The 24,592-nt window shown below is 49.5% G+C and overlaps 1 long non-coding RNA gene across 1 annotated transcript; it reads right to left on the reverse strand.

Annotated features, from left to right (window-relative positions):
- Positions 1-469: 469 nt before the first annotated feature.
- LOC128125128 (uncharacterized) lies at positions 470-23,794 on the reverse strand. The gene is made up of 2 exons (XR_008223102.1): positions 5,339-23,794; positions 470-730 (listed from the first exon to the last, which is right to left on the reverse strand). It is a non-coding gene; the product is annotated as an uncharacterized LOC128125128 (long non-coding RNA).
- Positions 23,795-24,592: the final 798 nt, after the last annotated feature.

Below are 24,592 nucleotides of genomic sequence, written 5' to 3' on the forward strand. Positions count from 1 at the left end.
TAGGTAGGAACTGTTCTCACCTTCTTGAGAGAAGGGAACTTACCAAACAGAAAGAGGAAGGGATAGGAAACAGGAATTACCCCAGAACTTGTAAACAGACTGAATTTGCTTTTTCCTTTTTTATTATTATTATTATTATTATTATTATTATTATTATTATTATTATTATTGGTGGTGGTGGTGGTGGTTTCTTTTAAGACAGGGTTTCTCTGTGTAGCCATGGCTGTTCTGGAACTCACTCTGTAGACCAGGCTGGCCCCAAATTCAGAGAGTTCCCTGCCTCTGCCCCAGAGCACTGGAATTAAAGGTCACCACACCCAGTTTCAGATTGAATTAACAAAAATTCTGCTCTTAGAAAGTATTCCAGGCCTAGAGGCTTTATCTGGACAATTTTAATTCACACACACACACACACACACACACACACACACACACACACACACACACAAAAGGAAAAAAAGAAGAAAAAGAAAAGGAAGAAAGAAATTTATGCTAGGAAAGGGGGGAAATATTTCTAAGTCATTTTGTGGAGCCAGTAAAACATAAACCTCCACTTCTCCCATCTGCACAGCGGGGAAAATAACAGGTTGGCAGGGTGGCATCGGCCTTGTGTGTTTGGCATTTAACATGACTCCTATGTGTTCCGCATGTAATAGTTGTTTCTACACGGCCAGGCTGGGGTTCAGGCTGAAGCTGTGTCTCACTGAACCAGGCATCTAGAATGGCATGCCTAGGATGAAGAAGAGGAAGAAAAAGTCAACTGTGGTCCTTGAATAGGGTTCCCAACTCCTAGCGGTCACCTGGCAGACTGGATCTCATTGGACCCTCACAAAGGCCCTTCAAGGCAGCTGCAGCCATGCAGTTTTGCAGACAGGAAAACCAAAGCTCTGAGAACCTGGGACTGACTGTGTTAAGTCACAACCAGGACCATCAGAAGACAAAGCTCAAGGTTCTCTGCATTTGCTCATTAGGCAGGAGCAAGGACTAACCAAGTCACAGCCGTGGAATGCTTGACCTCAGACCATGCTGGCTTTATTTTTTTTCTTTCCTTTTTTAAAAAAATAATTTATGAATTTATTTTACATCCCGACCACAGCCTCCCCTCCCTCCTCTTCTCCTACATTCTCTCTCCTCCCCCCACCCCACTACCCAATCCACCCCTCCTCAGTATTAGCTCAGAAAGGGCCAGGCCTCCCATGGGCATCAGCAAAGCACGGCATATCAAGCTGCCATAATACCAAGCACCTACCCCTGTATTCAGGCTGGGCAAAGCAATCCAGCATGAGGAATATGTTCCCAAGAGCCAGTCCAAGCACCAGGGACAGCCCTGCTCCTATTGCCAGGAGTCCCACAAATAGACCAAGCTGCACAACTGTCACCTATATGCAGAGGGCCTAGGTCGGTCCCATGCAGGCTCCCTGGTTGTTGATTCAGAATTTGAGTTCCCATGAGCCAGGCTAGCCATTTCTGTGGAGTTTCCTCCTATGACCCTGACCCCCTGGCTCCTACAATCCCTCCTCTCTCTCCTTAGCAGGACTCGCCAAGCTTGGCCCAATGTTTGGCTGTGGGTCTCTGAACCTGCCTCCATCAGTCACTGGATGAAGACTCTCCACTGACAACTGGGGTAGTCACCAATCTGATCACAAGGGATAGCCCGTTCTGGCTATGCATCCACTGCTGCCAGGAGTCTTTGCTGGGGCCAGGTTGTCTATAGATGTAAGAGTTCCCATCTTTAAAATGGGCAGGGAAGCTGCTCTGTGGATTATTGAAGGGCAGAGAAAGCATTTGAAGTGACCTGGACCATAACAGTAACATCTGTCTGAAGAATTTCCCCCTCTGAAGATCATTGCCTACCATAGCCCCACCTGATACTCATTGGAGCCTGGAACCCATGTCCCATGTATGTTGTTTTCACTGTTTAAGTGAAACACAGATACAGCCTTTTGTAACTGACAAGTTCCCCAAACCCACTTCACTTTCCTCTGACCTAGAGAAACAGACTGTTGAAATGGAGGGGTAAATCTGCACCCTGAGTCACACCATATAGGCATCACCTTGGAGTTGTTTTGAATACCTGTCCTCCTGCAGACAAGCTGCTTTCAGTTCACAATCGCATACATACTACTCTGTGTGCACGACAATGTGTAATTCACATAGGTGTGCTCATATGCGTAGAGGCCAGAGGTCAATGCCAAGTACCTTCCTCAATTACTCTTCACCTTGGTTTCTGAGACAGGGTCTCTCACTGAGTCAGAAGTTTACTGATTAGGCTAGACCTCCTGGGCAAAAACCCCAGGGGATCTTCTGTCTTTGCCTCCCCAGGGTCGGGATTACAGGAGTAATCATGCCTGGTTGTCATGCGCGGTTTTTATGTGGGTTCTGGGGTTCCAAAATCAGGTCCCCATGCTTGTGCAGCAGTCACTTTATTGACTGAGCCATCTCTCCAGCCTCGTCTGCATACTATTTCTGTCCTCTCCAGATCCCCACTGGTAGGAATTCATCATGGTGTCAGGGTGTTGCCGAGTGGCCTAAAGGGTCACTGATGACCTGGACTGAAGTCCTGGCCCTGGCCCTGCGTCTGCGTGACCTGGGACCAGATTCTAAGCTCTGAGTCTCAGATTTCCCATCTGGAAATAACAACAGGAGCTCCACATCAATGGCGCAGTGGTTCCCAACCTTCCTAACACTGCGACCCTTTATGATGGTTCCTCCTGTTGTGGTGACCTCCAGCCATAAAATTAATTCTGTTGCTACATTGTAACTGTAATTTTGCTACTGTGATGGATTGTAATGTAAATATCTGTGTTTTAATAGTCTTAGGCGACCCCTGTGAAAGGGTTGTTGTGACATCTCTATGAGCTGACAAATAGATACTAAGTGGCATCAGATCCTCAAGCGCCTAGGGAATCTGAGAACTGGGATTTAAGTGGCCTGGAGACTAGGAGCTGGCCAGATGGCCCTCACATCTCTGTGTTTATGCCTTTCTCCCCTCTTGAGGCAGAAGGGTAGAAAGGGAAGGACAGCACAGTGGTGGCTGCTGGCCTTGGGGCTTTTCAGTCCCTGGAGGAGCTCCAGGGGAAAGAATGATATCCTTAGAGGTGGCAACTGTGGTCCGGCCCCTGCTTTCCCCAAAGCAGGAAGAAGTTGCTCCCAACAACTGTTGCTATTCACAGTGAGAGTCCAACTCCCTGTTAGAAGCTGCTTCTTCCGGTTTAGAACATGGAGACACTGAGGACAGGGAGTCTACATGCCATCCAGTCTAGCTCCCTCATCTGGGAAGAAAGCAGGGGACATAAAGACAGTCCTGACATCTCTGTAGTACATAATGCTCATGTCCTTGGGAGCAGAGACCAACCAGGTAGGCCATCCCCATTCACAAGTCAGCAAATAGGCAGCGTCCTCAAGGGCTGCCCCCCACTAGAAGCAGAATGAGAACTTCAGGTGTCTCACTCATCCACCCCCATACTCAACACTGCAGCTCCTACCAGTGTGACCCCCAACCTGGTGGACCCCATCCTCCAGGCACACGCCATGGGCTTCAGGCCCCTAGGAAGTCACTCTCTTATGCCCACCCCTCTATTCTGCTCTGATCTCCAGGGCTCCCAGGAATCATTCAAGGAACTGTCTTGTCTTCAAGCCAGTGAGTCCCAAGGAGGAGAGATCCAACTGATGCATCTGATTCATCACTGGGAGCTCACACCCAGCACAGGGCCAGGCACAAGCAGAGTTAAGTGTGAATGGGAACATTTGTGGAGGAATAGATGGAGGGGGAAGGGAAAGAGGAAGGATTAGCAACCCATACTCTCTTCCATAGCTTCTCTCAATGGAGGAACGAGGCCCAGGTATTTACCCCACACTGATTAACCTCAATGCCCACCATCACTGCTATACCCGATCCCCAGCTCCCCTGCCACATTGGCCACAGCATTCACAAACTGCCCCGCCACCCTCAATTCCACTAGGGTACAGAGCACTCGCCTTAGGCAAGTGACCAGGCCTTGACCACAAACCAGCAGGAAAAGGACTTGGAGGCCTGGCCTGGCCCTTCAAAGCCATAAAGCAGGTGTCATACTTCTTTATCAGTACCATGCCTTGCTGGCTGGGAACTCGTGAGGTCCATGCTCCTTCCCTGAGGTGGGGAGGGGGCTGGGGGGGACTCCCAGTGTTTGTCAGCAGAGTATGGTATTGGGGAGGACTGTGTTTCCATGGTTACTAGCCATGGGAGCTGCAGGGAGATGGGGCCATGGTGTACACAGACACAGATCCACACGGACCTGCAAGAAAAATAGCAACAGATTTGCTGAGTCATTGGCCCCACATATTTATAGTTTCTGGCGAAGGCAGACCTGCCTATCAGAGGCTAATAATACTGCAGCAGTGTGTTAATTGCAAAGACAGAGTCTTCAAGCATCCATTCAGACACCCAAGACTGCTCCTTGAATAAAGAGAGAGGCTTCACAACAAACAAGCCAGGCTTCCTTCCTGCTTGGTCGCGTGTATAGTTAGGAGTGTGTGTGTGTGTGTGTGTGTGTGTGTGTGTGTGTGTGTGTGTGTGTGTGCAGGTATATGAAACCTGGCTCTGGCTTGGCAAAAAAGCCAGTGTTACATCAAGCAGACTGAAACCAGCCCACGGCATGGTGTGACAGCACACTCTTCAACCCCGCCCCCACCCCCCGCAAGGGTGTCTAGGATTCACTCACTCTACAGATGGCCAGGGCATGGAAGGGTCCAAAACAGAGAGGACGAGGCTGTCTGGCTACGCCCCAGAGATGAGAGGACGTGAGGCAGGATGTTAACTGCAACCCTATCCCTGGGGACAGCTATTGTCCTCTAGCTCTGCACAGCCGGATAAGTCAGAAGAGAAAGGAAAGGACCTTTATCGTCTGGTAGAGTAACTAGCAGGCCAACAGGCAGAGCCAAGATCACACCAGAGCTGGAATATGAAAGGCTGAGTCAAGTTCAATACATACTGAGAGCTGGGATGTCACCTTAATATGTATGGGCCAAGTTCAGCCCTGGGGAAGAATCTCTGCTTCACCCTCATGTCTAGCCAGATCCAGTGGCTCTGCCCCACCACTGCCCTATGGTGGCAGCAACTGTATTTTGCACTCAGGAGCTGCCCATGTTCCCAGCATCTGGACAGTAAGGCCCTGAGTGGAGCTGTAGGTGACACGGACAGACCTCCTACTCTGATGGCATTATTCTTGGTCCGCCTGAGTCTTCCGACCGCTGGGCCACGTTTTCACCTGGCTTGGGGTTAGTTCTCTTCAAAGGCCCTGTCCCACTCTGGACATGTTCCTTCTTACACTAGGCCCCATAGGACAGTTTGGGAACTTACTTAGAGAACCCCGGTCCCTTTAATCCTCTGTCTGCCTGTGGCCCCCGAGCACACATCAGCTTTCAGGTCCAGGAGGGCAAGGATGGCCGACAACAGCTTTCCCTCATCTTCAGCTGCAGTATCACTTCCAGATCAGACCGTGACCTTCCTGCTCAGCCTACAAGACAGACATGTTCCCCTCAGCTACAGATCCGACAACAGCAAGGCAGCGGCCTCCAAAGAAGCCAGGGAAAGGCACCAGAGCAGGCCCTACAGGAGGGTGGTAGCTGGGCTGGATGTATCAGCTGGGCCTCCATCCCGCCCACACCAACCCCCCAAACAGCTCATGCTCTCGTGACTGAGTCCACAGCAGTCCGTGAAAAGAAGGGAGGAGGCGCGGGAAGAGAGGGACATCTCTCCAGTTCTCACATCTTAAGAGAAGGTTGACTGGAGAGCTGTTATTAATAGTAAATTAAATAGTGCAGTTATTCTGAATAATAAAGAGCTCTTCTGTTCCGAGTTTCCTCAGTCCTCTCTCCAGGGAAACACTTGTGATGGCCTGAGAGGTGGCCTCCGTGATTGGCATTTGTAGGGCGAAGCAGGGATGGAAATGTAGCTCAGTAGAGTGTTTTCTTAATACACTGAAGCTCTCTGGGTTTGATCCACAGCACCACATAAAACAGGACAGGGAGTCATGCCTGTCATCCCAGCACTTGAAATGTGGAGGCAGGAGGATCAGAAGTTCAAGGCCATCCTCAGCTATGCAGCAAGTTTGAGGGCAGCCTCGGACACACAAGACCCTTTAAAAAAAAAAAAAAAGATGAAGGTGATGTTCTGCTCTACCCAGTCACGAGCTGCCAAGCACACCCAATAATGTCTCCTGTGACCCCCCATTACCATTAGAAGGCTTGGGTGCTTGACAATTGCTATGACCCCATCACAGAACTTAGTCTGGGTACATCCAAGGGTGGGAACCTCATCAGTGAGGTCCCCATCCACAGTGGCCCTCACACACTCACTCACTGTGTGACCTTGGGAACGCTATGGAGCTGCTCTAGTTCCCCATCTGTAAGATGGAATAATGACTGCATCTCCTCTGTGAGCTTGTCAGAAGAATTAAGATGAATACGTCCTGAATGCTATTGATCACATGTGAAGTTCTTCTGTGCAAAGGGCATGTACCTGTGCTGACACTCACTGGGCACCAGGTAAAGGTCTATTAGACAAATTAACCACAGCTCGGATGTGCAGACGAAGCCAGAGACCCAAGGTCCGATGTAGTAGGGGCTTTGGGCCCAACACTCTAACTCCAGTAGATCCTTCTCTCTGACTTAGGGTATAGCTGATGGAGGAAAGAACATAGCAATTTCATCTCCTGCCTTTCTCTAGGCCTCAGTTTCTTCAGCGGCAAAGGAGGATGTGTGAGAAAACCAGCCTCCCTTGACCTAGGTTATGGAACAATAACTAAAGTTAACTGAGCTCCTACTATGTGTCAGCCCCATGCTAAGTGCTTTGCGGTCACCTGGTCACCTCATGAAGCCCTCACAAGTCTAGAGGCGGGCCCTGAGTGCTAGAGATGAAGAGACAAGTTCTGGGAGGCGGAGAGAAAAACAAAAACCCTGCTCAGCATCACACAGCTAACAAAGGGGGAGCTAGGACTTGAACTAAGGTCTGTCTAAGCCCACCACCAAAGCTGATGCCCCTGAAGTCATAAAACGTGGGGGTGGGCTCAACAAAGAAGAGGGTGCCGGCCTGAGCTGTGCCTACACACTCCAGGTTTAGCCACCAAACAGCCCTCCACTGGGTATCAGCTTGTCCCAGGAACCGAGCATGCTCCAGCTAGCTGCTGGGTGACGGCAAAGACAGCAAAGTGACTGTCCAGGTGACAAGACCCTGGAAGGAGGTGGCAGGACACTAGCCTGAGACTGGACAGAGACAAAGAAAGGAAACAGAGTGGATCAGACACCAACCTCTAGAATGTACTGCATTCAGTCACAGCCATTATCCCCCCTCCTGCTCCTCCCGACATGATCCAGAATCATCTGGTTCCTCCTGGGCCCACTTGCCCCCCCCCCTCCCTGCATCTCCAATGGCAGCAGCTTTGGGGGAACAGTCTCCCCTGGGGCCTGATGCTGTGCTCAGTCGCTGTTTATGAGGAGGAAACAAGGCCGGCTGCGTTTTCTAAAGAGGCTCCAGGGAGCTGCAGCTGCGTGCCAGGGCTTCAGGCCTCCCAGGATCCTCTGCTGCTGGAGCCCCGAGACAGAGATTGTGGTCAGTCACTGCCCTGTGTAGGGGATGCAAGCAGGATGTGAGCACTATTGGAAACAATGTGTTCCACTTGAGGCTGCCTGAGCATTTGTCCTGGAGATGGCTCTGAGCTCAGAGAGGACTGAGGGATCAGACTGATCCTCAGCACCCTGGGGTTCCTGAAATACAGGGCCCACCCTACCCAGGGAAGTGCCAAAGAGGCCTTTGGCACGGGGACTTAGAGCCTCTAGGTTGGGGAGCCCCCTCCTCGCAGTGACAGTGGGTCCTTCCTGGGGAGGAAGGAGGGTATTCCAGCAGGGAAGCTTCTATGTGAAAGCGTCAGCCTCCAGAGGAGGCTCCTCGGGTGTGCCACCTGCCAGGAGTTCTGAACACTTAGCGGGCAGATGCTGCCTGGGAGATGAGTAAAAAGGCCGGCTGTAAAGGGTCTAGGCAATGGCCAAGAGCTTGGGTCTTCTGCTAAAGGCAGCAGAGAGCCACAGAAGGAAGTTGCCTGGCCTGGTGGGACTTTAGAAAGATCACTCTGGGACTAATTCTCCCATCCGGCCCTCCTGAGCCTGTTCAGTGCCTCGGGTATCACAGGGTGCTTTCCTGAGATTCCTCTCTGGAACCAGGAACAGTGCAGCCCCAGGGACTCAGGCATAGTACAGATCCCACCTGAATTCCCTGTCCTGATCCAGGATCAACACATCTTCTCTCCATTGCACAGAAATTGTGTCAGAAATGATGAGAAAGACCTATCAGAAAACAGGTCCATGTAATTAATCACATCAGTTATCAGAAAGGGAAAGATGATGTGATCATCTTAACAGACACCAGAAATGAATTTAATAGAACTGGCCACTCTGCTAAAACTCAGTAAAACACAAATAAAAATTTCCTCAACACAATGAAAAAAAAATACATCTGCAGCCAACATCAGCATCATTCTTAGTAATAAAACACTATCGGGGGGCCTTCATATTTAAGTCACAGTGGGACAAGGAAGCCTGCTATTACCATAATTATGTTATATTGTTCTGGAAGTTTAAGCTAATACATTATTACATTAAAAGAGAAAAAGAAGTGTAACATTTGAAAAGAAAGAGGAATTGCTATCATTATTTGTACATGATAGGATTGTTTATTCAGAAAACTCCAGAGAATCCACTGAAAAACTAATAACAGAGTAGGGAAGAGGTCAGGAAGATGGCCAGTGTCAAAATGATACACTAGCAAAACTCAGTTGGAAAACGTTAAGACAGAGAAAAAAGAGATTCCAGAATGAATGGAGACTAAAGGGCATTCAAGGCTCAAGAATAAGCCTTTGGGGCTGGAGTACAACTCAGTGGTGGAGGCTGGGGTACAGCTTGGTGCTGGGGGCTGAGGTACGGCTTGGTGGTGGGGGCTGGTGTACAGCTCAATGCTAGGGGCTAGAGTACAGCTCAGTGGTAGATGCTGGGCTATGTATGGTTCAGTGGTGGACGCTGGGGTATGTATGGTTTAGTGGCAGAGGCTGGGGTACGGCTCAGTGGTGGAGGATGGGGTACGGCTCAGTGGTGGAGGCTAGGGTACGGCTCAGTGGTGGAGGTTGAGGTATGGCTCAGTGGCAGAGCCTGGTTTTAGAATAAACAAGGCTATGTGTGTTAATCCCAGAACCAAAAGAAAAACAGGAAGAACAAGGTCATGGCTCAGTTTATAAGGTACTTGCCTAACATCATAAAACCCTGGGTTTGAACCCCAAGCCCCTGTAAAACTGGCATGTGGGCTGAAGAGATAGTTTAGTCAGTGAGGTGCTTGCCTTTTAAGTATGAGGACATGAATTTGATTCCTAGACCCAGTACTGAGAGAGAGAGAAAGAGAGACAGAGACAGAGACAGAGAGAGACAGAGAGACAGAGACAGAGAGACAGAGAGAGACAGAGAGACAGAGACAGAGAGACAGAGAGACAGAGACAGAGAGACAGAGAGACAGAGACAGAGAGACAGAGACAGAGAGACAGAGAGACAGAGAGAGACAGAGAGACAGAGACAGAGAGACAGAGAGACAGAGACAGAGAGACAGAGACAGAGAGACAGAGAGAGAGATTGAGCACTGTGGTGGTGGCCCATATGCTTATAATCCCAGCAGTGGAGAATAGCCAGGTCCCTGGGTCTCACTAGTCCGCTGACCTAGCCTACTTAATGGTTCCACTTAGTGAAGAGATCCTGTTTCAAGGAAGAGAAAGGTAGATGGCACCTGGGGAACACCACCAAAGATTATCCTCTGACCTTCACATGTAGCTGCACACATGTAGACACACGATGGACCATGGTGACACAGACTTGTAACCCCACTGCTCAGATGATAGAGGCAGGAGGACCAGAAGTTCAGGGCCATCCTCAGTTACACCGTGAGTTGGAGGCTAGCCTGGGCTACACATGACTTTGTCTAAAATCCAAAAAGAAAGAAAAGAAAGGGGGAGAAAGAGCTGGGGATGGGAAGGAAGAGGGTGTCTCGGACCATCTTCCTTGGCCTGGCCTGGCCTGGAGCTGTCCTGAGGGGAGGACCCAGGCCTGCTTCCTCGCAGCCCCGGCAAACAACAGCTCAGGCCTTGAGACGTGGGCAGCAGTAACAAACAGTCCACTGAGCCTGGAATCACGGAGGGACAGTTCATACCCACGGGGGGGCTCTGGGCTATAGGCTATGATGGGGATCTGTCATTCCCTGCATGGCTCAGACCCAGTAACTGAGGTTCTAGTTAAAGAGCTTCTTGGAACATTCATGGGTCAGCCATGAATCCAGGACTGGCTCCCTGGATTCACTGAGGCAGATTTTCCGAAGAGGACTTTTCCTCTGTAAAGAGACCCATTCAGCCAACATCCAGGCTTCTCTGATGACAGACACCCACTCCTGGCCTTCTTAATCCAGGGCTTGGCAGAGGACCCTGATCGGGCAGCATGCTTCCGTCATCAGGGCTGTCCAATTCTTCGGGCCCGACTTAGAGAGTGAAGTCTGCAGACCTGAACTCACCTGCAGCGTGCAGAGCATGCCCTAACACACGCACACATGGCTCCCCTCACGAGCTGTCAACTCCTGGCTTCTATTCCTTACCCTCAGAGAGAGTCCACAGCCTAAGCCATCTCAGCCGGAAAGCTAGAAATCACTGAGGAGCAGTAGAGGGCTTCAGAAGCCTTCAGGAGGCCATGACCACTGAGTGGTCTGGAGAAGGGAAGAAGGAAAGAAGAAAAGGCTAGACCACAGTGAGCACTGCCAGGAGGTTGCTTATCATGTCCCAGGTAACCCACAACCTCAGGGAGCAGGCGGTGTGCACATCTGGATCAAACCTGGTCACAGGGATTCCACTGCTCGTGTTCCCAAGCTGTTCTTTAGAAAACCCAGCCCATGGTAGCCAATCCCGACCCTACCAAAGGCCAACCTCCTTGTCCTTCACACCCCTTCTCTGCTGTTTCCTGCTAGCCTTGTCTTCTTGCCTAAGAACCAACCACTCATGTTTCTTCCTCTTGGGAATTACCCTCTGTAGGTGTCCTGTGGCATGCAGCTCTCCCTAGGAGGGACCACACTCAGCTCCATGATGCCACCACAGGGAGCCTTCTGAGAGTATCAGATGGGCACAGTAACAAAGGTGGGCACAGGACTCTCCTGCAGGCCCCTCTTTGAGGCCTAGCCTTGCATGCTCTCAGCCCTATCTTTTTCCCTCAAGCCCCACGATTACAGAGTCCTCCCCAACCCCAGTGTGTAGGATAATGCTCTGAGGGCGGTTATTTGACCTACTTCACCAAGTCCCCCTGGATTCTTGGTCTTGTCACCATGGAAACCTTCTGAGGTCACTAGCACCATTAAAATGGGAGGGGGGAAAAGCCTCTCCCCACCCCAAAATGAAGCCCCACTTGGCTCCAGTGGCTTCTGCACGGGAGCAGTGGGCAGTCTGAGAGGAGAGGCTGAGCTCCATCTCCAGGCACAGAGTAACCCCTTGATGCCTAGGATGTTGGCCTCTCAGACACGTGCCTTCCATAGCCTGAAGTTTTCCAGACGTCCTTGCCTGAGGAGAGAGTCCTGCGGCTTTGTGCACACGCACAGCAGGCTTCCTGCCGTACCTGGGGATTCAGAGAAAGGCTCTTCCCAGGCAATGTTATTAAGTGAAGAGACTCAGGAACTGCTGAGAGGCAGGAGCAGGGGAAGAGAGAGGAGGCCAGAGTCTGGACCATGCGTAAGCCCTGGTCATAGCCACTTTTATACTTCCACAGGAAGTCTCCTGAAGACCGCTGTGTGACACCCATCTCCTTACCCCTTTCTCACTGCCACGATGTCAAGGCAGGCACAATGCTTTCTACATCTTGCTTTTCACTATATCTCACACCACAGTCGATGGCACACTGCCGTGCCAAGACCGCCGTCTCTGCTGCTACCATGTCTACCACCTCTGTCGCCACGAACAACTGCAACTTCTCCATAATTTACACTCACCAACATGGCTACCCCGTAACTGCTGTCCTATCGGGACCACTACCTCCTCTCCTTTAGCAATGCCACATTTACCTTTACCACGTCACCACTTGACCTCCGTGACCTCGATCATGGTCAACACCACCACCATCACTATCAACGACATTGTGCTTGTGATCTCCACCACGGTCACCTGTTCCCATCTGCCACAGTTACCACCATTCTCACCATCGTGAATGTCACAACAGCAAGATCACACGTCATCACTATCAATGCCCCTTACTCACACCTGCCCCCAACATGTGAAAGAAAACGGTCTTCCCTCATAAAGTTGGTCCGTCTAGTTCCAACCCTCTCATGGACACCATGCAAGAACCTCGTCTAGGAAGAGCAGCTGGGTCTCCCATTCCTGCTTCCTGGGACCCTGCATCCTTAGGGCAGCTCTTAGCACTTGCCACTGTTCTACCACAATGGTCATTAGTGCTCTTTCTGAAAACCTCAGAGACATGGCTGAGACAAAGCTAGAGTGCCTATGGTAGAAGCTGCTGATGAGGGTGTAAGTTGCCATGGACTTTTGGAAAAAAGTAACACTATAGCAAAGCCTCCAGAAAGTGCATTCTCAGAAACTGTACTTCTAAGAACGTACCCTGAGGAAATAATTAGATAAATGTGCAAAGATGATATGTGGGTGTTACAATAGCAATAATTGGAAACAGCCTAAATGCATAGCAACAAAAGTTTAAAGAAACCATATGGATTAATATGCAGCCATTAAAACAGAAAACAAAGGCCTGTCTATTGACATAAAAATAGGCTGACTCTATAGTACTAATGAATAAAGGTACATTTCCTGTGTAGAACATCTGTTCCTAAAAATACAAATACACTCACAAAACAAGGTTAAAAAAAATTTTTTTTTTTTTTTGGTTTTTCGAGACAGCGTCTCTCTGTGTAGTTTTGGTGCCTGTCCTGGATCTTGCTCTGTAGACTCGAACTCACAGAGATCTACCTGGCTCTACCTCCCGAGTGCTGGGATTAAAGGCATGTGCCATTGCCACCTGGCAAGGTTAAAATATTTTATCTTAAGAGTTGGCATTAAGATTTCTGCTTCAACAGGAAACTCTTTGGTGAAAAAAAAAATAATTCTTGGGGCAACTGTTTAGACATATGCCAGTACCAGAACTCTAAGCATGGGATGAGAGGGACTTCTCTTTGCTCCTGAGGAAGCTGGCAGAGAGAGGCAACACCATCGGAGAAGAGAGAAGCGGAGAAACCAAGGCGGAGACAGATGCCAGGAAACTCCCGCTAGGCTGGGGAGTACAGAGAAGCTTCCAGGTACTGGGATGCCTGCTCTTTCTCAAAAGTTGATTGTGGCCCAGCAGTGGCGGCTCACACCTCTAATCCCACTCAGGAGGCAGAGGCAGGTAGACCTTTGTGATTTTAAAACCAGCCTGATCTATATAGCAAGCTCCATGAAGGCCAGTCTGGGCTACACAGTGAGACCCTCCCTCAAAAAGAAAAAAAAAAAAGAAAAAGAAAAAGCTAATTGTGTAACTATCTCTTTCCCCACATCAAATTTTAGGGCTATCAAATGCTCAGTTTTTCTTTCTTTCTTTTTTTCCCTTTTTTGAGACAGGGTACAGCTGGCCTTCTCTCCCTGTAGCTGAGAATGATTTTGAATTTCTGATCCTCCTGCCTTCATCCCCTGAGTGTTAGGGTCATAAGCACGTACCATCAGGCTCTGGACTTCATGCACGCTGAGCAAGCAACTCTACCAAGCTAAATGCCCAGCCTCAAGTTCCTGAATGAATGATTCTCCTGTGGGAACTGAGGTAGAGTTTCAGGTTTAATCCACCCTAAAGCTGGCTCTTTCCAATGGAGAAAATTATGGGTGGTATATATATAATATATATTACATCTATATTCGTTTTATATATTTATAATATATGTTAGTTTTACTTGTATTTTCTTATTTCCTAAAATAATCATAACACAAAAGGTAAAATCCAGGGTCTACTAATTGGACCTTGATCACAGCATCAGAATACAGAATCTGGGTTATAAAGCATGTTTTTCCCTCTCCCACAGACCCTGAAATCTACATATTGTGGGCACTTCCTTTGTTCCCACCACCCAGAAGCACCCAGATAGATGTCTCCGTACCCTGAAGCCTGATCCCTGAGAGGAATGTTCTAGAAAGACACAAGGAATGTCTCCACTCTGATACTTAACCATAGACCCGGCTTCTGACCTCTCTTCTTGGCATGGCAGCCCCATGCCTCTCGGTATGGACGACTCTAGGAGCAATGCCCCTTTGAGGTCTTGCACTCAGGACTTCCACATGTGAGTTCCCACCAGAGCATCATAAGCTAACACTGAAGTGATTGGATTATCATCAAAGAAAAGAGGTGTAAATGTTGTAGTGGTGGTCACTGATGGGACACATCATCGCCCCAGGACCTCCACTCTGGCTTACCTTGAAACATTCCCAAAAGGATACAAAGAATAGGAAGGCAGGAGGGGACTATTTGGTTCCCATCTCCTGTCACATCCCCCATCCCACAACCCCTGCCTGGTTCATTCACTTGATGTTCAATGGAATAATGTAGTCAGTAATGAATTTGTTTTGCATTCAGTTGGATAACACTGTTAGTTATGAATTTATAATTTGCAGAGGGATAAGCTTTTTTTCTTCGAGGCGTCAGAGAAGCTGTTGCTTACAAACTCGTAATTCACCGCTGCAAATCCATCTGTAAATGACACTATTGCAAGCTAGAAAATCTCCCAGGCACAAGGACTACAGCCTCAGAATTAAATTGTGTGTTTGACAAGAACCTGCTGTTCCATCCAGAGGCTCCTGCCCTTCCTCCCGGAGTTCATCTTCAGTCTCACACCTTCCGCCTTTGAATTCATCCACCCAAACCCTGGCTCCCCAGCAAGCTAGCCTGAAGCCCCTGTTCTTCCCCTTCTCAACCAGAAGGTATAAATGACCAGGCGGCCAAGCTCTCTAGGGAAGTGCAAAAGTACCATCAGGCTCTGCGGGCACTGGAATAATGCAGACCTCAGTTATCACTCTGAACTCTCACTTGCCCTGTTTCCCCATCACGGCTAAGACTTCAACCCCCTTGGGACCATTTCCTAGACACGCAACTATGGTTTGAGTGGGAGATCTTTTTGTTGTGGTGGAGGCGGAGTCTCATGTAGCCCAACTTGGCATAAAGCTGGCTATGCAGCGAAGGATGGTCTTGAACTTCTAATCCTCTGGCCTCTCCCTTTTCAGAGCCCTGATTACTGGTGGTCGCCTCACACTGGGTTTATGAGATGCTGGGGATTCCACCCCCAGCTTCTCCCACACCAGGAAAACACTCTACCAACTGGGGAACATCTCCACTTCCCTAAAGGAGGATTTCTTAAAGAGTGGGGTTGGGGTGCCCCTAGCCAGGATCCCGCAGTGGGAAAGTGGCCACAGCAAGAGCGACTGAAGGACCACAAGGCAGAATTGGGTAGGAGTGGGTAGGAGCACTGAGCACGTTGCAGAGCCAACCATCATTTCTAGCCTCTTGTATATTTTTTTGTTCTTGCTTTTTTTTTATTGTTGTTGTTTTGTTTTTGGCTTTTCAAGACAGGATTCTTGTATAGCCTTGGCTGTCTTAGAACTCGATCTGTAGACCAGGCTGGCATTGACCTCAAGAGAGCCACCTGCCTCTGCCTCCCAAGTGCTGGTATTAAAGGTGTGTGCCACCACCGCCCAGCTTATTCGTTATTAGTATAATTCTTCCTAAGACTTACGGTGGAATGAAAATTAAAAGGAGACATAATCCATAGCTGAGCTAAGGAAGTCTATTGGTGCCTGGTAGGAAATTAGATTTAGAAAAGAAGTTGGTAGCCTTGTTAACCAAAAGTCAATCAACACACATAGTCCTCCATCCCCATCCAATGCTGAACTCCAACGTGGGACCAAAAGAATGAGTAAGACAGTATGGCCCTTGCTTAACAGAGTATGGCTTAGCAGGGAAGCTGCATCATTGAACATCCAGCTACAATAAGGCGTGATCACTGTTAATAAAGACACATGTATATGTGTTAAGAGAGGCATCAAAATTAAAGGTATTTGAAATGAAGCCTGCTACAAATGAGCTCTGTGACCTCAAGCAAGTTGCTTAACTGTCCTGAACTTTATCAGTCAGTATCTGTCAGTCCAGCAGGGAAGGCAGTGTCCTTCATTACAACAGCTAAGCCACATGAAGCTGAGAAGAGCCAAGGCTAGAGATCTGGATTTGGAGTGAGCCACACTAGTGGGATCTGCTATCACCAGAGAACAGGGTGTGGAGGGGAAAGAGAAAGGTGGAGAGAAAAAGATGCAGAGCTGAGCCCTAAGCAACCCTAGAGTTCAAAGACGAGCAGGTGGAGAGCCCATTAGCTGTGAGCCTGGAGCCAGCAGAAACCCGGTAGGTCCAGGTGTCCTCCAGCAGTGGGAAAGGAGATGGATGACAAGAGCTGCGTGGCTGATTGTCCAAATGCAGCAGGAAGAAAAGTCAAACGTGGGCTCAAATGTGTCCTGTGGATGGAGCATCTTGGAGGTCAAGGTGACCTTAGCTTTGAAGGTTTTTCAGGTAAGTGGTGGAGGTGAGTGGAGATTGCTGAAGGAAGAGGGATGCGTATAGCAGGGGCAGGAGAGGCAGAGACGCAAGGACTCCTGGGCAAGTCTGACTATGCAGGAAGCCAAGAGCCCCAGGAGAGGCGGTGAGGCCTCAGCTCTAAGATGGAAGAGTCTGGAGAGCAGGTTCAAATGCAGGTGGACAAGAGCCAGGCTGAGAAACAGACAGACAGAGAGGGAGATTTAAGTGACAGAAGAGTAGAGGCAGGAAATAAAGCAGGAGAAGATGGCCCAGAAGGGAGCAGGGATGACAACCACCCAGCTCCCAGGGCTGTTGGCAGACTGATGGGGCGGTGTGCGTGGCTGTGAGCCACCGAATACCATCTTCCTGGAGTATCTGAACATCCCATTCTCAGATGAGGCTGAGGCACAGCAGTGAGGAAAGGCTCAGCACAGGGTTCCCCTGGGATAGGATAGGAATTACAGGGCAGGGAGGAGAGGTCCCCCGGAGCTATGCACCATGCTCCTGCCTTCTGGCTTTTTACATCCTAGTTCATCTCAAAAATATATTGTTTCATAAAGATTTAAAACAAATGGGTTAGCAGTTCATTCAATATTCACAAAACATACCTTGAAACTGACAATAGCCAACTCAGATCAATTGAGCAATTTGTCTCTCAGATATATTGGATAGAAAAAGTTGTCTCCAGATATTTGTACGTAAACATATTAAAATCAAAAATCAAAATGTTGTCACAGTTGACAGGAAAGTGTTGTGAAATACTCAGTGAAGAGAATGAAGGCATAGACTTCCCAGTTCCTCATGCCACGTAATTCAGCCAAACATGAATCTAACACATGACCGTGAACTCTGAGAAAAAGTCCTCCAGGAGCATTTGAGGCTCGGGCACAGACACCAAGAGGGTGACTTGAAAAAGAAGTTGGGATCACTACAGCTAATCTGGGTGTTTTGGAGAAAGTGGCAGAACCTGGCTGAACTATTCAAAAAGCAGGCCGCAAAGCTGGGGCAGAACACTCACCAGCAAGGTCCAAATGCTCACTAACTGGTTGATGAATGGCAACTCTAATACTCAGACCTTGTATTTCCCTCTCTGGGGCACGGTGGCTAAAACAAGACTCATATTGGCAATGGCCTGGACCTCCAGAGTAATGCTGGTATACTTGACCAAGAAACAGCAGGTGGTGCACACCTTTAATCCCAGCACTCTGTGAGATTGAGACTGACCAGCCTGATCTATATATCAAGTTCCAGACCAGGCCGAGCTACATAGTATCCTGTCTCAAACAAACAAACAAAAAAAGCAAAAGAGAAAATAAAACAAAGAAGTATCAGGTCACCACCATATACCTAGAAGCTGAACTTCTAGGCATAGCAGCAGCCACTTTCTCTGTGACTTTTTATAAACCAGAAGATAAAGCCACATTTCCAGGAAAATTCTGAATTTTTTTTCTAACAAAGATTTGACTCACAGCAACAGAATTTTCAATTGTAGACTTTGACCCACAGCAACAGAATGTTCAATTGAAGATTGAACTGAAGGCCTTGGCTCATGGGGCAACTTGTTCAATGCATCTGCCAATTCTGCTGGCCTTTGGGGGAACGGGCAAGCACAGTCCTGCTCTCAGCAGCTTATTGTCTTGTCGACAAAGTGGATTTGCCGTGCCAGCATGTGACAAACACTGTTCTTGTAGCTCCAAGAGGGCCTGGGGTTTGACCTGAAGAGGGCAGTTTTTCAGGCAGAGAGTGAACAGGGAGAGGCTTCAAGTAGCTCATTCCTCAGGAGCACGGAGCAAAGAGTGATAAAGGGCAACAAGACTGGCATGCCAGCCAAGGGCAAGCTCCTGCAGACCATAGTAGCATACCTCTTAATACCAACACAAAGGAGACAGAAGCAGGCAGATCTCTGTGAGTTTGATGTCAGCCTGGTCCACATAGTAAGTTCCAGACCAGGGATACACATGAGATCTTGTCTTTAAAAAAAAAAAAAAAAAATCAAACTCCAAAAAGACATTGACACCACACTAAGGAGATGAACTTACCTTGTATGGGCAGGAAAGCCCTGAGGTAATTATAAATGGGCAAGCCAGAAAGCTGGCACCAGGAGAATGTAACTCATCAAGTGCATTGCTTGCCTAACATGTATGAGCCCCGGGTCCACCCCAGGGATGGTGGCACTCCCCTATGATCCCAGGAATAAGGAGGTAAAAGCAGAAGGATCACACTTTTAAGGTCATTGTTGGCTACGTGGGGAGTTTGAGGATAGCCTGGAATATATGAGACTCCCAGGGGAGGGAAAGAAGGAGGAAAAGGAAGGTAATTATGAAAGAAAGTTAGCTGACTCCAACATGAGGGTTGGGGGGTCTTGATGAGAACGAGGGAGGCTCCTCAGGGTAAATCTGAAAAATGGGAAGATCCAGCAGGAGGTTATGGGCTCATGTAGGGACTGATGGACACAAGCCCAGGTCTGCCATCCCCAGAGAGAAGATGAAAGCAGTCTCTGATGCCGAGTAGTTGCAGTAACTACAATCAGTAGGGTAGAAGGAACAGGATTGAGTGACTCCATAGATATGAGAAAGTGAAGACCAGAAACACCTTAAGTTTGTGGTGCTCGTGAAGGGGTAGCCATTCTCTGAGATGGTAAGACAGAAAGGGATATATCTAGGAGAAAGATAGTGGGTTCAGACATGGGCACATTGGGTTGGAAGTAGCTGCAAGTCATCACCATGGAAATGTCCAGAGACAGCCTCCTTGAGAGATTGAAAAGGCAATCAAGATCCTGGCATGGTGGCACATGCCTTTAATCCCAGCACTTGGGAGGCAGAGGAAGGAGGATCTCTGTGAGCTCAAGGCCAACCTGGCCTATATAGAAAGTTCCAGGACAGCCATGGCTACACAGAGAAATTCTGTCTCAAAAAAACCAGAAAAGAAAATGCAGTTAAGGGCTTAGGAGGCATGGATGTTCCAGCCCTGAGAAAGATGAGTGGTGTGAGAAGAGGACTCGGTGAGAATCTAAAAACCACCAACTTTGGGCACTGGAGAAATAGGATGAATGGAGCAGCAGAGAGGCAGGATAAGATCAGGAAGGCAGACCCGTGCCTCTCCCACAGAGGACAAGGCTCGGGGAGCAAGCAGAGTCCCCAGGCTCAGGAACCACAACGCCATCACCTTGGACAGAGGAAGAAAAGCACCTGCTGGTCTTGACAAGAACTAGGTTCTGCTGGGTGAGGTTGATTCCAGTTCTGCAGTGCAGCAGAAGGGTCAACAGAGTCAGGAGCAAGTGGGAGCGCAGAGCCAGGGCGGTGGGTGGGAACTCTTGAGAAGCTTGTTGGGGAGACGATGAAGGGTAGGAAATGGTGGGGATGTCCTGGGATGTGCATTTCCCAAGATGAGCCTCATTGTTGTCCAGCCAAAGAGAGTTAGATGGGACCCTGCCCGCCTAAAGTGGTTTTCTTCTGAAGACTCAGATGTGCCTCTCTCTAAACATTTCCCACTAAGTCTGGTGTGAACCTTTCATTCCAACCATTGTTTTCAGGAAAATTCCCCGGATCCCAATACAACTAATATTTACTGAATGCCTGCTAAGTGCTGTGCTGAGTACTAACTATACATGGATTGTTTTACTTAGTCCTCATGGCCAATCATCAGGAAACTATTGACAAAGAGGGAAACTGGGGCTTGGGAACTGTGATTTGGTCACATGGTTAATGGAAACGTGGACATGTGGAATGCCATCCACCTCCCTAGAGGCAGGATGTCTCACTGGCCTGGCAGTCACCAGTTACACCAAGCTGGCTGCCCCGTGGGCCTATCTCCACCACCCCAGTGTTGGGATTGCAAACACGAGCCGCCATGCCTGGCTTTCAGGTCCTCATGCTTCTGTGACACTGAGCCCTCTCCCCATGCCCACTTTGCCCATTTTATAGACCAAGAAACTCAAACAACCCAGATCACACAGCTAGCAAATGGAATGCCTAGACCCAAACCCAAGGCGGCCTGATACAATAACTTCCCAAGCTCTCATGCTTCCCTCCATGGCCATAGGCAACTGCTCCTAACCCTTGGACCTCAGGAACTTCGGACAACCCACTATGAGGAACGAATAATAGGAGAAATGTTGTAGGAGGGTAAGATGCCACACTTGCAGCAATGAAAGAAGAGGGACAGGAGCCAAGGTCACCAGGACCATAGCTGGGACTCAGTGCTGGCAACACCACTCTCTCTTGCTCTATTTGGCTTCCTACACTGGGTAGGAAAGATGCTCACAGCATCTAGCATGCATCTAAACAAGAAGTAACATTCTTCCTCCCATCATGAACACGTACATACCAGGAAGGAGTACTATGCCCACACCTTGGACCAATCACTGTGGCTGGAAGATGGAGGGCATCTATGGTTGGTGCCACCTGAGTCACATGTCTGTCTACCTGATGGCCGTAGAGCAGGGATGGATGAAAGGAACTGGTACTTTAACTGACAACCCACTGCAAATGTGTGACAACAAAAAGACATTTCCCAAAGGAAGAGGATGTCAGAAGTGAAACGATGGAAATCAGGGAAGAGAGGTAAGAGTCACTAGCTGTCACCGTCCACTACACCGGTCCATGTGAGAGACAGGGGGGACACACACAGACATCATCACCACGTGGAGTTCGCAGCCTCCAAGAGAAACACATTTGCATTAATGTGAAGACATTAATAAGAGCTGATCGCATCTACCATCTCTGAGCACCTACAGGGGACAGGCACTGTCCTGGAAAGTGGGTACAGCTGCCATCCCATTTTTTCCTGAGTCCAAGAGACAGAAAAAAAAAAGCAGAAAACAATCTCCCCCACCCCTCTGCTCCATGATATTCAGAAAAATATAAAAAATGTTTATGGGTCCCTTATCCCCACTCACAGAGGTTAAAGGACTTGCTCAAAGTCACACAGCTAGCACACAAATAAACATTCTGGGAAGTATTTGGTTAAAGGCAAAACAATGCTTCCTGTTGACTAAAGGATTGGGGAAGACTACCTGGGAAAGGAGGAGGTAGTGGGTGGAGCAAAGCTGAGCCTGGAGGATGGGACATCTGGCCATGTGTGCCAGGAAGTGAGGGCGGTAATCCCCCCAAACTCAGGGAAGCAAGTCTGAACACTCCTACATCTGTCTGCTCCCTCCATTCTATGGCAGATCTTTCAAGATTCCTGATCAGAATCACCTTCTTTGAGTCTGCTCTTCGCCAATCGACCCCAGCCAGCCCAACCATTCTTCACAGGATGTGTTCACTGGCACCCGCACCTTCTGTCTTGGCTGCCCTCCTGTATGGTCCAGCTATGGACAGGTCCTAGGCACAGTTTGAGCCACACAGAAGACAAAAGAAATGTCACCTCCCCCTTCTAAGCACTGAATTTCCTAATGAGCCCCAAGATCAGTTAGTAAGTATTACTCTGAAGCCTCACGGGCTCCCAACACCCCCAATTCAAGCACATCACCCCCACTGTGGCCCATAGCAGACAGTCCCAAGCCTAAAATGAGACACTCATGTCACTGCTGCGGACTTAGTCCATACTTGGTGCCGGCTGCCTCCCAGCGTCATAGCTTCTGCAGAAGCAGGGCTGGGACTGTGTGACTTCCACACAATGTACCTAATGCCACAGAACTATGGACTCTAGATAAAATGGTCCCTGTGCTACCGTGTGCATTTTATGACAAATTTAAGCCAAGTCATTGGTGGGATCTCTGGAGCCACCTCCTCGGGTGACTCTGTCCCCAGCCTAGACAGCTAGGTACCATCAAAAGGCAGCAGAGGAGGAAATTCCTGGTGGTTCTAGAAAACCCTGAGAATTTAACCTCTGAGAGGACTCAGAGGCCAAGTTAAACTATTGATACCTACACCACCATCACTGTCCTAAATTCTGGACCCCTTAGGCCACCTTAAAATTCCATCCAGCTCCAAGTCCTCAGCCCTCCCTGCCTCTGTAGTTCAGGAGCTGGACTTCCTGTCTACCCAGCTTTTGAAATGTCTTCCTACCAGCCACTCAGTCTTGAATCCTAACACTTTGGCTTCTGTTCCCTACTCACCCACTTACACACAGAGCAAATTGTCCCTGCCAGTCACCAATTGCTCCTAAGTGTGAAGGTCAATGAAGACTTTCCTTCCCTTCTCTCATGAGCAGCCTTTGACACCTTGGTGCTGATTGAGCCTCCCGATTGAGCCTCTGGCCACCTCCCTGGGCTCTGTCCCTACCTCCCTGACAGTTACTTCCCTATCTTACTCTTGGACTCTCCCAAGCTGCCAACCTGGTCCTGATGCTGCCAATGTTACTTCCGCACAGCTAACCTGCTTAATATCTCATTTCCTCTGAGGATAAGCCAAAATAACCACCCTAAGCCCGCCACTGTCAAGCCCCAGCACTTGTGTGAACAGAGACCTATTTTCCTTTTCTGCATGGCCTAAACTTCTCTCTTCACCCCAGACCACTCAGATACACACAACCATTTACTCAGCCTCGCCTGTAAACTAGAAACACAGGACTCCCTCCACCCCCTTCTCAAAGTTCAGGGTCTAAGGAAATCACCAAATGATTTCACCAAGTAGTGCTCCTTTCCCCCACACCTCTGTGGCTACTCTGGCTGGCCTCTCACAGCTCAAGCAGTAAGAACCTCCTAAATGGGCAGCTGGCTGTGGCCTCCTCAAACCCACCATTGACTGAGTGTGGAGGGATCTCCTAGGAGAGCAGATAGGAGTCCCCCGACTCCCCACGCCCTGCCCCAGCACAGGCTCCCTCTGCCATAGGATAAATTCCAAGCTTCTAACAGCGGCCTCCTGTCTCCTGATGAGTCTTCCCAATGGTATCAACAGGGCCACTTTGACTGACACTTACCCCCCCCATTTCTGCTCCTGAGCCCTTCTTCCCCCCCACTTTCCCTCTTGGGATGCTGAGCCCTCCTCCCCGGGGTCACAGTCACCCAGACTCCTACTTCCCTGTTAAGATTCAGCTCAAGGATTGCTTTCCTAGGAAGAACCTTCAGGGGTGGGGGACAGGTGGCTGGCCTGTGCTTCCTCCTTGGCACCCCACCCATACCTGCCACATTACCAAAGCTTCTAGAACTTGCCTGTGCTCTGCATGCACCACCCTTTGGTTTGCTCAAGAATGTCCTCGTGGGTTACTTTTCCTCCTCAACAGAGCTAGCAGGGGACAAGGCCCACTGAAGGCCAAGAAAGAAAGAAAAGAAAGAAAGAAAGAAAGAAAGAAAGAAAGAAAGAAAGAAAGAAAGAAAGAAAGAAAGAAAGAAAGAAAGAAAGAAAAAGAAGAAAGAGGGAGGGAGGGAGGGAGGAAGGGAGGAAGGGAGGGAGGAAGAAACCAAACAAACAAACAAACAAATAAAAAACTGATGAGAATTTGGATGAAGAGCAAGGGGAACCGAAACACCCCCGTACTCACCATCCCCTCCCTCAGCTAGAGCGTGCCACACAATAGGTGTTCAGTAAAGGTTGGTTGGATTCTATTTACTGAACTGACATAAGATTTGGGGCAGTTTGAAGTATGATGGCAGAGGAGGGAAAGAGCCTGAAGGGGAAGCCCAGGGTGCACCGCAGTGGGGGAAAGAGAGCCAAGGGATTGTGTGAAAGGGAGGTGAGGGAACTTGAGAGTCAAGTGCGGGCCTCTGTGCGCTCTGGGCAGCGGGCGGCGGCCTGGCTAGCCCCCCTCCAGCCCCGCCAGCGCTCTGTCCTTCCGGCTCCCTGGGGTGGCGAGACCCCCCGGCTCGCGCGCTCCGCTCCGGGTGCTGGGAGGCGTGTGTGTCGCTTTAAAAGCTCCCTCCCGGCGCGCGGGGCCGGCCCCTTCCCTGCCAGCGCCGAGGCGAGCGGAGCCGCGCGAGCCCGGCGGCCTTGGAGGGAGCCAGCGCCCGCCAGGGCGGCCAGTCCGGCGGGGCGCGGCGGCGCTCGGGGAAAGCCGGCCAGGCCCGCGGAGCCGGGCGGGCAGG

Source organism: Peromyscus californicus, unplaced genomic scaffold, assembly GCF_007827085.1.
Source record: "Peromyscus californicus insignis strain IS unplaced genomic scaffold, ASM782708v3 Scaffold_11__1_contigs__length_118956290, whole genome shotgun sequence".
Taxonomy (NCBI): Eukaryota; Metazoa; Chordata; class Mammalia; order Rodentia; family Cricetidae; genus Peromyscus; species Peromyscus californicus.